General features: G+C 44.1%; 1 protein-coding gene across 2 annotated transcripts in view; it reads left to right on the forward strand.

Annotated features, from left to right (window-relative positions):
• Positions 1-12,805, forward strand: part of SNX24 (sorting nexin 24) — a 148,454-nt gene that overhangs the window by 34,772 nt on the left and 100,877 nt on the right. The window lies entirely within an intron of this gene.

The raw sequence follows: 12,805 nt of genomic DNA on the forward strand, positions 1-12,805 counted from the left end.
AACACTTTCATTCCCTCTCCTCAGCCCTCTACACCCACCCTCCCCATCTCTTCTCTCCTCACCCCTCTCCTCACAGACAATTCACCTTATCCCAAATGTATCTCCTTCACTCTCTATAGCTCTAGTCCTTACTTTTTCTTTATAAGTAACATGTCTAATCTATTTCCTAGCTTTTTTCCTGCTTCAGTCAGAATAGCATAGAAAACTCCATGGACTTCACAGAAACCCTCCTCATTTGCTTTGGCTCCCTGAAACTTCATTCTGTCACCAGTGCTTCCTGTGGATTAACATTTGCATTTTTTCCAGTATTTTGCTCTTACAAATAACATTCTCACAGCATTTTTTTTAATTTTTTAATTTTAATGTAGGAGTATTGCTATTTATTCGGCCATTGATAAGGCTGATTGAATTGGGCATGAACTCCACCTTACTTTTTTTTTCCTTTTTATAAATTTTATTGAATTACCATGAGAGCTGTTACAAAGCTTTCGGGTTTAAGTCTTGGTTGTACAATGATGAAACACCTGTCCCTTCACCAGTGCTCATTTTCCACCACCAAAAACCACAGTATACTCCCCATCCCATACCCTCCCCCTACCTGTGGAGGAGTTACACATCACTCTCTCTCTACTTTGATCACATTCAATATTTCAACACCAGACCCACCATTATTATTTGGGATTTTACCCCAATACTCAGATCTATAGACAGTTTGTTTTCTATTGCTGATTATGAATAACATATGATGTCGCACTGCCACAGTAGTGGCCATGCGGTTTTGGAATTCCAAAATTTTAACAAATCTGGAGATATTTCTGCCAAAACTTGCTGGGTTCCGAGATTTGTTCCTGAGTCTCTGGGATCATGGCCATTAAGCAGCTTGATTAGAAACCAGAGAGGCCGTTCGTGGGCAGTGACTCAGGGTCTTGTTGGGGCAGGGAGGAAAGGGCCGGCTCCACCCCCATCCCGTGAGGCCCCACGTGTCTTGTCACTGCCTTGATGGCGGCCACTGAGCCGCCAGGGGAACAGGCCAAGGCACGAAACCTATTCCCACCTGGGTTGGCCAGGCGCCTGTAACCTACTTCAGGGACTGGATGCATTTCTGCCAAAAGCCACTGGGTTCCAAGATTTGTTTCTGAGTCTCTGGGGTCATGGCCATTAAGCAGCTTGATCAGGAGCCAGAGAGGCCATTCGTGGGTGGCGACTTGGGGTCTCATTGGGGCAGAGAGGAAAAACAGTGTTTGTTTTTTATATGAGTAACAACCTTAGGCAAACATTGTTTTAGTGCTGCTTGGTGATGCCATGAAGAATAAGGTAACTTTCTGCTCTTGAAAATGCTTCCATCTTGTGACGTGAAGATTTCCAAAGTGCACCAGCAAGAAAGGTGGCCCAGTTCTTAGTAGTTCAGTAGTTCAATTTTAGCTGACTATCCTCAGTAATCCTGAGTATCTCATAGACTCAGGATGTGACCAGTGTATCGGGAGTATATGATATTCTGTAGTATAGTACCAACTAAAAATAAAAACAGTCCTTTTAAGTGAAGGTAAGTTTTCTTCAATAAATCAAAGTTTAATAATTGTTTTAAAATTTTAAGTCCTAAGTTAACCCTTTTGGTCTATACTACTTTCTAAGGGTCAAATATAGAGTGAAAAAAAATTTTCATACTGGTACTTTTAAATCAAAATATAAAATCTGTTTTATTATATTACTCTCCCTTCTCTTGCCCTTCCCTCCCTTCCATCCCCTCCCTTTTCCATTCCTCCCCAGTTGTTCTTGGTGATCGGGGGTAAGACACAGTGGCTTGTGGTACTTAAAACTAGGAGTCACGTTTCATTTCATCTCTGACTTTCATTCCCATAAGTAAAATCATTTATGATTATACCATTTATGCTTGGTTCAGGGGGATTGTGTATACCTTGTTTTATAGAGATTTGTACTTTTGATTTGGCTTTGGTAACATGTAAAAATTTCTTGGAGTTCTGTGTGTGCATCACATGTAATTTCAGACTTTAGCTGTTGGCTCTTTTCTGAGCACCACAGTCTTGCTGCATTCACTGCAGGTCACCTGCCATGTTTTCCGAGGCCACAAGCATCATTTTGGTTTCTGGTTTGTAGTCATAATCATTCTGGAATCTAGAAATGGAGCTTATAAACCCCACGGTTACGGTTTTCTAACAAACACTGTCTTTGCACAGTATTTGGCCTCTCTTGAGTCCACTCATCTGACTTGTAAGATTTTCCAAGTCCCATTGTTTCCCATCCTGGCCAGTCAACTCCCTTCCCCCCAAAAAAACTATAGATACGGTTTCTCAGAAAGTTGCAAATAAATTTTCTCTCCAGGACAATCTCTGAATCTTGATCATTTAGATTTCATGGCTAGCTTGTATTTAAGTCAATCTGGTTTGTCATACTTTAATAGTTATGCAAAACTGGGCATCTTCTGTTTTGTAGTTATTTCCCCTAGTTGCTTTTCCCTCATTCTTTTTACTATATTTTATGTATTTAATTTGCAGCTCTTTAAAATTTTTTAATTTTTCAAAATTTTATTTTATTTTTTATGAAGTTGTTCACAATTGTTCATTAGAGATAATATTCAAACACCAATCCCACCACCACGCACCTTCCCACCACCATTAGAGGAAAGTGTGTGAAGATTGTTGTATTTTATCCTGGACATCTTGTATAAGAGATTACAAGCAAAATGTTAAACCCAAATAAATGTGTGCTTCTTTTGGTATGTCAATGGGCTAGAGTGCATTCTCGACCACGCACTCTGGGATGTTCTGTGTCAATCTTCCAGGAGCTTTATTTCACACACTCTGGATCTTGGCCACTGATGAGATTATATGGCGCCGGGAGGGGGGAGGGCGGCTTGTGGGTGTGACTGCCAAGCTACTGGAAAACTGGGGGGGCTGGAGAAAGGAGGCCCAGTTCCGTTTGGAACAAGCTTGGAGATCTCAGTCACAGGTCCCTCATACCTGGGTTTTTCTGCAGGTTTCCCTCATAGACGAGGCTCATCCAATCCTGTGGAGATTAGCCTTGAGCATGACTGCACAATGCAGCCGTTCTTTTAATCGTGCTAACTCTCACATGCTATTTCCCTTCTTCATTTCCTGTCATTGAAAGTTATATAATTCCTGTGTATTACTCTTAATAAATGAACTATAAGTTCCAGCTTGGGGGGTGGCATTAAAATAATGCAAATGTTTAGAGGGGTTTGTTGATATAATAGTAAATGGATAGTTGATGGATAATAGGAAGGAGGCAATAAACGGCTCAGGGAGAAATTTAGAAGAACTCATGATGATTTTACAGAGAGAATGATTTTAAGTTTTAAAAATAACCAGTTGAAGAAAATATAAACTAGCCCTCAAATTTTAGAGAGAGACAAGCAGAATGAGAAGTAACATGATGACTAAATCATCCTCTGGCATATGGGGCTCATTAGCTATTTTTTAAGGTTGATTTCTCAGGATGTGTTAGTCAAGTTCTGGGGGCAGTGCCCAGAACACCCTGAAATAGAAACATTTTAAAAAGGGTTGCCTCAGAGCTGGAGCAGGGCACTGTGTTATGATATGTCTGCACATTTGATGTGCCACACTTATATAAAAAAAATCGCTCTGATTAAAAAACCAATATAATACAGAGAAGCGGAAAAGCATAGAGGAGAAAATAAAGCCAGGTGTTAGGCGAAGACATTAGTTTCTCCATGATGACCTCCCATTTTCAGTAATCTTAGGTGAAAGAAAAATTTAACTTTTCCAGGATCCTGGTGGATGCTCCACTCACTTACTTTTATTTTTTCCCCTACCTCCTTCACCTTGAGTTCATTTTTCTCCAAATGCAACACTAGCAAATAGAGAGTGTGGAGGAGGGGGGAGGGGTCCTTCAAGTCATGCCTTGTTTTCAAGATTGACCACAGCATATTCATAATAGAAGTCGGCTTATTTTTTCACAGAGCACAGCTTATTTATAAAGCAACTGACCCCCAACCCCTCCCACACACACCATTATTTTTTTTTAGTTGATGTGATTTGTTCAGAATGATCACACTATGTGTGCTGCCCTCAGCCAGGCTCTCAGACTTTAGTGAGGTTGGAGGCTTATCTTGAACTACCGAAAATAAACACTTACGGCTTTTGGAAGTCATGCACAGAACCACCTCAGTCATGTCACTAAAACATCCATGTGTGACAGTCTCACGTGCTTGGAAATGTGGCGCTCAGGGCTGTAGGCTCCCTTCCAGCCCCCTTCTCCGGACAATCTGGACAGAGTTCCAGAACAGGCTCCTTCACCAAGGGACTCAAGTCTGAGACATCTCTGCCCTGTGAGTTCTCCAAGCTTTTGTCTTCATTGCCTCATCAGTATGCCAGTAGGTGTCACTGTGTACATTAAATGGAAATCAAAGACGCCATCAAGTGAATTTCCAAAATAAAGCAGAATTACGGTGTTTGCCGAAGCCAGGATTCTTTGGTCATAAGCAGCAGTATTTTTAGGCCTGGGGCTGAGGCTAGGGCTTGGTGGTAGAGGTCCTGAGTTCTATCCCTGGCACCACCAAGAAGGAAAAAAAAAAACCTCTTTTTTTACTCTTTCCTGTTTTTATTTTGGCAAATTACATTATTCCGCTGTCTTAAGAGTACATGACAGCATTCTACCCTTTCCCCATCCTGCTATCTGACTGCCTCCATGCAGATAAAAATAGTTGTCTGCGATGATTTCATGAGAATCTTAAGACACTCTGCAGCCCAACATAGTAAATGGGAAGAATGGCCCACTCCATCTGTGCCTGTCACTCTCCTGCCATACAGCTTTGCTGCTAAAAACTTACTTTTGGGGGAGGAGGCAGAGGATTTTTCCACAGAGTTGTCATACGTGAGAATTTCGTTTTTAAAAAACCTCCTAATAAGATGCAGTGAATAAATGTGCCTGTGTTCATTCATTATACATAAATGTGTAGTTTTAATTGTGCTCATTATAAATGTGTGAACGTGCTCAAATACTTGCATGCTTGACCCCTGATGATTTTTTGATTTTTAACAAGAAGTTTGAGGGACATTGCATTAGGCTACCCCTCATATTTCTTTTTTTTCTTTTCTTTTTTTTTTTTTTTTGACTTTTTGGGTCACACCCAAGCGATGCACAGGGCTTACTCCTGGTTTTGCGCTCAGGAATTACTCCTGGTGGTGCTCAGGGGACCATATGGGATGCTGGGGATTGAACCCGGGTCGGCCGCGTGCAAGGCAAATGCCTTCCCCGCTGTACTTTATTGTTTGGGTATCCAAGACTTTTCTTATGCATTTACCTTGGTGGGCACCTTCAAAAAAAAAAGTGTTTGACTTTTTGTTTTCTGTTACTTTATGGAGGGTGGGGAGACTTGGGGTATTAAAATGAGCAGTATCTTAATTCTGCAGATTAGTCACGCCAGTGCAAGCTACAAACGTGCTCTGGGAAACTGTACCGTATCATGATCTGTTGCTCCAAATGAGATACTTGTATATGTGCTTTTTTTCTCTTGAGAAAAATGTTGATGTTGCTTTCACACAGGGTGACTTAGAGAAGATCCTAGTGTCTGAGTGAGTCTGTGTGAAACCGGAAGCAGGGACTTCATCTCTAGTTAGCACTCAGTTACCTTCCACCTTATTCTGCTGTAAATACAAAGTAAAACTGGTTATGTGTCCTGTTGGATGGAAAGGGAAAATTTTAAGACATGATACACATGAAGTTTAAAATCCACTCGGCCTTTCTCAAAGTCTCTATGTACTTTTAGCTTTTCAAATTACTAACACAAATTGGTATCCCTGTGGGCAGTGTGGCATGGTGCTGAGAGCAGATGTGTGCAGTGGGGGCTCGGGCCAGCCAGCCAGCTCTCCCTACTATGTTTTTGTGGATGCAGCATGATGTCTGGGGTAAGGGGGCAAATGTAACCGTGAATGTTAGATAGATTTGACTGTCTCAGAATCAATAACATTTCATTTCTTCAACAAAAGTGAGATCAGTGTCCATAGAGAATGAGGTAAACATCTAGATCTTGGTGATGGGTAGATAGACATGTCTGTTGATCCTGATTTCTGTCTAGAGACTCTGATCCAGTTGGTTGGTTGGAGGTTGGATGCTGATGTTAAGCCTTTCTCAGGTACCTATTGGGCAGCCACAATTGGCTCCAGTGCCTCTTCCCTATGCATTTGACCCAGTGTGGCCAGTAGGGTCATTCCCAAATCATTGCCCAGGAATTGGACTTCAGGAACCTCTTGGAAGTCCATGTTTTGGGGAGTGAAGCAGGGGTCACAGTGTGTATTCTTGGTGGTGGTCTCACCTGGCTTTTATTTACTTATTTTTTTTAGTCACACACTGCAGTGGTCAGGGTTTACTTCTGGCTCTGTGCTGAGGAGTCACTCCTGGCAGTGCTCAAGGTTTGAACTGGGGTCAGTTGCATGCAAGACAAGCCTTAAGCCCTGTAACTCTCTCTCTGGTCCTGGTTATTTTTGAGAAATACCCTTTACTTAAATAGCATTATTTGACATGACTATATATGTTTTAGGGGCGCAAATTTACACCTCTTCAAAGTATGTTACCGCACTTCAACCATCACAGAATAGCAGTATCCTTCCACCAACATCCTTTGGATACACTTTGGACACACGGATGTCCCCACCCCTTCCCCTTAACCAGTCACCCCACTCGGAACTTCAGTTGTGTGTTCTCAGTCCAGGAGATAAATTGCTTTCATTTGTCTGTTGCCTTGCCTTGTTTCTATTTCTTATAGGAGAATATTCAGTGTTTGTCTTTCTCCTTATGATTTATTTCACTTTCCACAACCTCCTGTTCCATCCCTGATATTTAAAAAACTAAGACTTTGTATTTCTTATTGGTTGACTAGTATCTGTACAACCCATCTTGACTTAACACACATGTTCTTGGATGCCTGTGTTGTGCCTAGGTTTTCGCTATTGTCAGTAGCTTGTAGTGGACTTAGATGAACAGGTATCTTTCAAGTGTTTTTGAGTCCTTTGAAAAGAACTTAGTTTTCTTCCTGTTGCGTATCTTTGTTTGAAACCTTTGTTCTTGGGTGTTCCTGTTAGAAGAATACCCTGAGGTCTCTGCCCCACCTTTAGTATCTCCCATCTCCTCTGCTTTTCCCCAGTGGAGTTTTCTGTATCTACCCGTCTGGAGTGACTCTTACTTTGGCTCAAAAAACATAAACAATTATTTGGGGGGTTTTGTTATGTTTGTTTTGTTTGGGGGCCACATCCAGCAGTGCTTAGGGTGTACTTGACTCTGCTCCCAGGCCTGATGGGGATCAGAAACCTAATAGGATGCTGGGGGTTGAACTAGATTGACTGCATGCAAGTCAAGTGCCCTGTCCTCTTTACTACTGCTTCAGCGCCAAACACTTAATGTTGGTAGGTTTCTTCTAGAAGAGCCTCAGGCTGGCCGTAGCCATTAGTAGCTGGAGTGTGCTTACTTTAGCTATCATCAAGTCAGCAGAAGTTTTTCATTTCCACAAGAAAAAAAAGTTGCCTAACATAGTTTAGCAGTAGTGTCTCTCTTGTCTCTTCTTGAACAGTTTAATCCCTTCAGAGTTGCTTGAACAGTGACTTTGCTAGGTGCTTCCAACAGTGATGAAAAGTTGAAGAAATCGTGAAATTGTCATCTTCCAGGACAATGCATGGTCTTATGAAGCAGTTCCCATAGCCAGTGGTGGTGATGGAGGAGGTGCATTTTTCTTATTAAATGTATTTCATTGACATCTGAGGGGGAAAAAAATTCTAGGTCTTAGTAGAAGCTTGAGCTTTAAAAAATGTGAAATATAAAACCTCCTGTAAAAAATTAAGAGCAAGGAACTTGCTGATCTTAGCATTAGCAAACATGTTCTAAATTTCAGTTCTATATGGCCACGTGAATGTTATAAGGTGACATTGTTAGGATTAGAAGGTAAGTAGAAGCAAGATGAAAATCTTGCCTGTCACAAACCTGAGTCATAATGTTGTTTCTTAATGAATATAGTGTTCTCTCTCTCTCTCTCTCTCTCTCTCTCTCTTTTGCTTTTTTGGGTCACACCCACCATTACACAGGGGTTATTCCTGGCTCTTGCACTCACGTATTACTCCTGGTGGTGCTCAAGGGACCATATGGGATGCTGGGAATCGAACCCGGGTCGGCTGTGTGCAAGGCAAATGCCCTACCTGCTGTGCTATCGCTCCAGCCCCTAGAGTTCTCTTTATCCACAGGTCTCATCCACATTCACAGATTCAGGCCACTGTGGGTAGAAAACACATGTGATATGGTTGTTACTGCTGAATGTGTATAGACGTTTTTAAAATCATTTTTCCCTAAACAATAAAATGTAACACATATTTAAATAGTATTTATATTGCAATAGGCAGCACAAATCATCTAGACTTCTGTAAAGTATTTGGAGGTTGTGGGAGGGTACTTATGAGGTATAGCATTTGCATGTGACATTTCCAGGGGTCACATGCAAATGCTATACCTCAATACAGAGTGGCCTGAGCATCCATAGATATTGGCACCTTAAGGAGTCCTGAAACCAACCCGCTACAGGTACCAAGGGGGGGACGGTTGAAGTATTCTTCTTTTTGAGCAGGAAAATGATTTAGATATTTATTTTGTTGTTGTTGTTTTTGGGGAAACAGCTTGTTACCATTATATCCAGTGGTACTCAGGGGCTACTCTTGGATCTGTGCTGGGTTTGGGGGGCTGGAGGGGTCTCTCCCAGCACTGCTGGTATCTTGTGATGCCAGGAATCAAACCCAGCTAAGCAGAGATCAAGATCAGCCCTTTGAACTAGCTCTGTAACCCTATTTAAAACTTAGATATTTAAAGTTTATTTAAAGTTTAGATATTTTAAATAGATATTATTGCTATATATTATGAATGACTTGTGACGTCATGATTGTATTCCGTACTATCGCAGTGTTGAGCTTTTTAAAATACTTTTTTTTTTTAATTTCTCTTTTCCTTTAGCAAGTGTTTGCTATGTTCCTACATTATGACTCATTCTGAGGGTGATCATAGGGAGAATGTAGAAGTTAATTGCATGCAGTTTCTTTCTTTTAGAAATTTACAGAGTTCTTTGAAGTAATTGCAGTTATAACAATGGAAACAAATAGGTGATGGGGCTAAAAATTGAGAGGGCAGGGATGTGGTTCAGTGGTAAAGTACATGCCCTGCATATTTGACACCTGGGTTCAGTCAGTCCACGGTGCCCTCCCCCATAAACACACACACACACACACACACGCACACACACACACACGCACACACACACACACACACACACACACACACACACACACACACACAGAGTAACTTGACTGAAAGGTAATTAGCCATGAAATCATATGATGCATGAGGAGCAGCCTGGCCCAGGGTCACTGACATGCTGTAGATATTGGGGCATGTCCTATTTCAGAACCCGGGACAATTCTGTGCTAGGTACGGGAGGCCAGCTTTTTTTTCTTGCTTCTCCTTAAATTTTGGCCTTCTGCGGTTTATATCTGCATTGTGCTCCTGTAACAAGATGAGTAACTAACATGTTGACACCAGCACTGCCATTTGTGGTAAGTAAGCCACTTTCAAGCGTGAACCATCCATGGTGCAAACTGGCATCGACATGTTCGGTGCAGTGAATCCGTTAAACCCAGTCCCATGGGTCATACTCTGGTCAGGGAGTTGTGTCTGCAGGTTACCCTGCTGCCTCAGGCAGGGGCGAGATCCAGGTTGTGACACCAGAAAAATAACACAGAGGGAGTTGGGTCATACCTGGCTACGCTCAGGGCTGACTCCTGGCTCTGCACTCAGAGATCACTTCTGGCTGTCCCAGGGGATCATCTTTAAGTGAATACCCAGATGCACCTCTGGCTGCTCGCACCCCCTGGAACTGCCCTGGGGCTCTGTCCTGCACTCTGGGATGCAGCTAGAGCAGAGTGTGAGGAGGCTGAAAAAGAAAATGTTATTCCAAGTGATCTCAAACTACAAAAACTAAAGCAGGCATGTGGTGAGATTGCAGACAGGCAAACCTTAGAATAATGCTGACCAGAAGTTGGCCATGAGAGGCTCTGTGCCCCCCCAGACCCATCATGTAGATTCCCATACATCCCCAGGGGCCTGACCAGTACTGAGTGACCAGTGTGTGTGTGTGTGTGTGTGTGTGTGTGTGTGTGTGTGTGTGTGTGCGCGCGCGCACTGAGCTACTCTGCCTCGGTCAGGGTGGACCTGGCAACCCTAACAGGAAGTTCCAACTGCTGATTTTGAGGGTCCTTGGGGGAGTGAGCCTGAGGCAGGGGTCACTCCTGAAGGAGAGCAGCCATTCCCCAGAAAGGGAGAAGGAGAACCCAGTGCCAAGGGTTGTCGGGGTCCATCCAGCACAGGTGCCCCCAGCCTCTGTCAGGCCTTTCAGTGCTGCCCTCTTTGGGGTCTTTGTCCCTCCTTTCTCTGCTTCATGCATCCTCAGCCAAGAGTGTTGTCCAGCTGATTCCCTGCAAAGTAGTTCCTGCCAAGGTCTTCGCGTGGGAAAAGGGATAATGATATCTTGACATTGTGGGCCTGTTGTCTCCATGAGGGATTGGAGGCTCAGCTCTTTCCGTGCAGTCTGGTTCCTGGGAGCAGCTTCCCTGGGGCCTGCCTGCCCACTCCCACTCCCACTCAGGGAGGGGCCCCAGGGAAGCAGCAAGAGGCTGGGTAAGCAGAGTCACAGGATTCAAACTTTGTACTGTCTGGCTTTGGACCCCGACCCCCAAGGCTAGAGGAAAAGCATCAGGGGCACCCACACTATCAACCATCAGGGAGAAAGTGAGTCTGCTTCTCTGGCTCTTACTTCCTTGCATTTCCCCTGGAACCCTCTGCCAGACTTGACTTTCCCTGGCTCTCTTCCTGCAGGAAAGATCATGCCTGCTTCAGGCTTAGGGCCTTTGACAGGAAACATAAAATTTAAGTAGGTTCTCTTTTCATGTTGACCCCAGGTTTCCTTTAACTTATGTTGAAACCCATAAAGGCTTGAAGAAAAAAATCATGCCTGAGTGTGGAGAGGCTCAGTGCTGAGGGGATGAGTGTGGTGCCGGCAGGGGGCGGGGGGGGGGGGGGGGAGGGTTGGGAGGGGGGGGAGGGGGTGTTTGCAGCATTGGGCAGCACCCGCTGCCTCTGGGAAGGAATCGCAGAGAGAAGCCGGGCCAGCCCTTGGCATCAACTCTCTGTTTTGGGGCCCCTGCTTCCTTTTGCTCTGTGCCATCCAGAAGGCACACATGTGGTGCTGATCCACCCAAAGCCCACACACTTTGGGGACAGTGTTGGGGTTTGAAGTCAGGGTTTCTGGCTCACACACCAGGTCTTCTGCTCCCCTTGTTTTTCTTTTCCCCCAATCTTTTTTCATAGGTATCAGGCTAGTTGTGTCCCATTTGCTGCATTCTTTCCTTGTGTCTGGATGGCAGCATGCTCTGATCCCAGTCCCCAACATAAACTGGCTCATAATTGTCTTGCTCCCCAGCAGCAGAAAGGGGAAATGGTTAGAATTGTTATCTTCAAAACCGCACAAAGCAATTTTAATGCAGAGGGCTCTGGTATTTTTAATCTTAGAAATAACTAAATGTGCTCATGTGTAAGTAAATTTGGGGCGATCTTAAATTACTATTTCTCTCTGTCTTTTTTTTCTTCTTTTTTTCCCCCTGGTGATGTCACAAAGCCCACTGAAACTATTTTATGCCAGGGATAAAAATTTTTTTAAATGGAACCATTCCAGCTCCCTGAGCTGCGCCATTTCGCCTCTTCTTCTAAAGGACAGTGTGATTAGCTGTTAGAGATGCTGAGATTTCAGTGTCTCTTGGTGTATCTGTCAGGACAGATTCATGAGCGGTTTGCAAGGTGCTCATGAGCAAATCAGGTTGGTAATACAAGGATGGCAGCACAAAGAGATTGCCCTCATCACCTCATAGACAAAATAAGCCGGCGGGGCGCTGGGCGCGGATAATGAAGTTGTGTTCCATTAAGCGCCTGTGGGCGGCGGCGCAGGGGCCTCACCTTCATGTGGCCACGTCTCCATGATACAGCCTCATCTATTCCGTCCAACAGTTTTGCTCTGATCAATAAGCAGTTTTCTGTGGCCTTTCACTGCTGTCAGGTGTCATTGAGTGATGTAAACGCACGTCAGAAACTAGAAACTTGACAGCTTGCCTGGAGCAGGAAGGGAGGGGAGGGAAATGGCCCCCTCGATGTGGCTGACTGCTGCCCGCCTGGCCCTAATTCACTGGGCACCAGGCAGTGGGCTCACACCATGGAAAACAGGGAGAACTTGAAGCAGTCTCCAGAAAAAAAAATCATACGAGGTTCGTGTGCTAGTTGCTTATGTAAAATAGATCTGGAAGAATCAGTGACTATTGGTTTCCACGGAAGGACAGTTTTAAAGCAAATAAAAATTAGCTCTTACTGATTGCTTGCACCATCTCCTGATGCCAGAAATGGAATTAGGGAAGTTGGTGTCAGTCCAGAAAGACATGTGACTGAATAAGACTTTCCTTAGAGTAGTAAGGCTGCACTAGGAGCAAGAAGAGGACAACACATCCTCAGCGGGGGGAGCACAAGCTCTGTCCCTGGTGTAGAAGGTGGCCAGAGGGCAACTCACAGGAGCAAGACTGAGTATCCTTGGAGGGAGCATGCCTGGCCCAACAGGAAGCCAGCCAGCTTTCTCTTTCTTTGCCCTCCCTCTTAAGGAGATGAGTGGCAGGGTGAGGGATGTGGCTCAGAAGCAGAGGGCATGCTCGCCCCATGTAGGGATCTAGGTTCCATCACCAGC

This window comes from Sorex fumeus, unplaced genomic scaffold, assembly GCF_029834395.1.
Source record: "Sorex fumeus unplaced genomic scaffold, SorFum_2.1 ptg000051l, whole genome shotgun sequence".
Lineage (NCBI taxonomy): Eukaryota > Metazoa > Chordata > Mammalia > Eulipotyphla > Soricidae > Sorex > Sorex fumeus.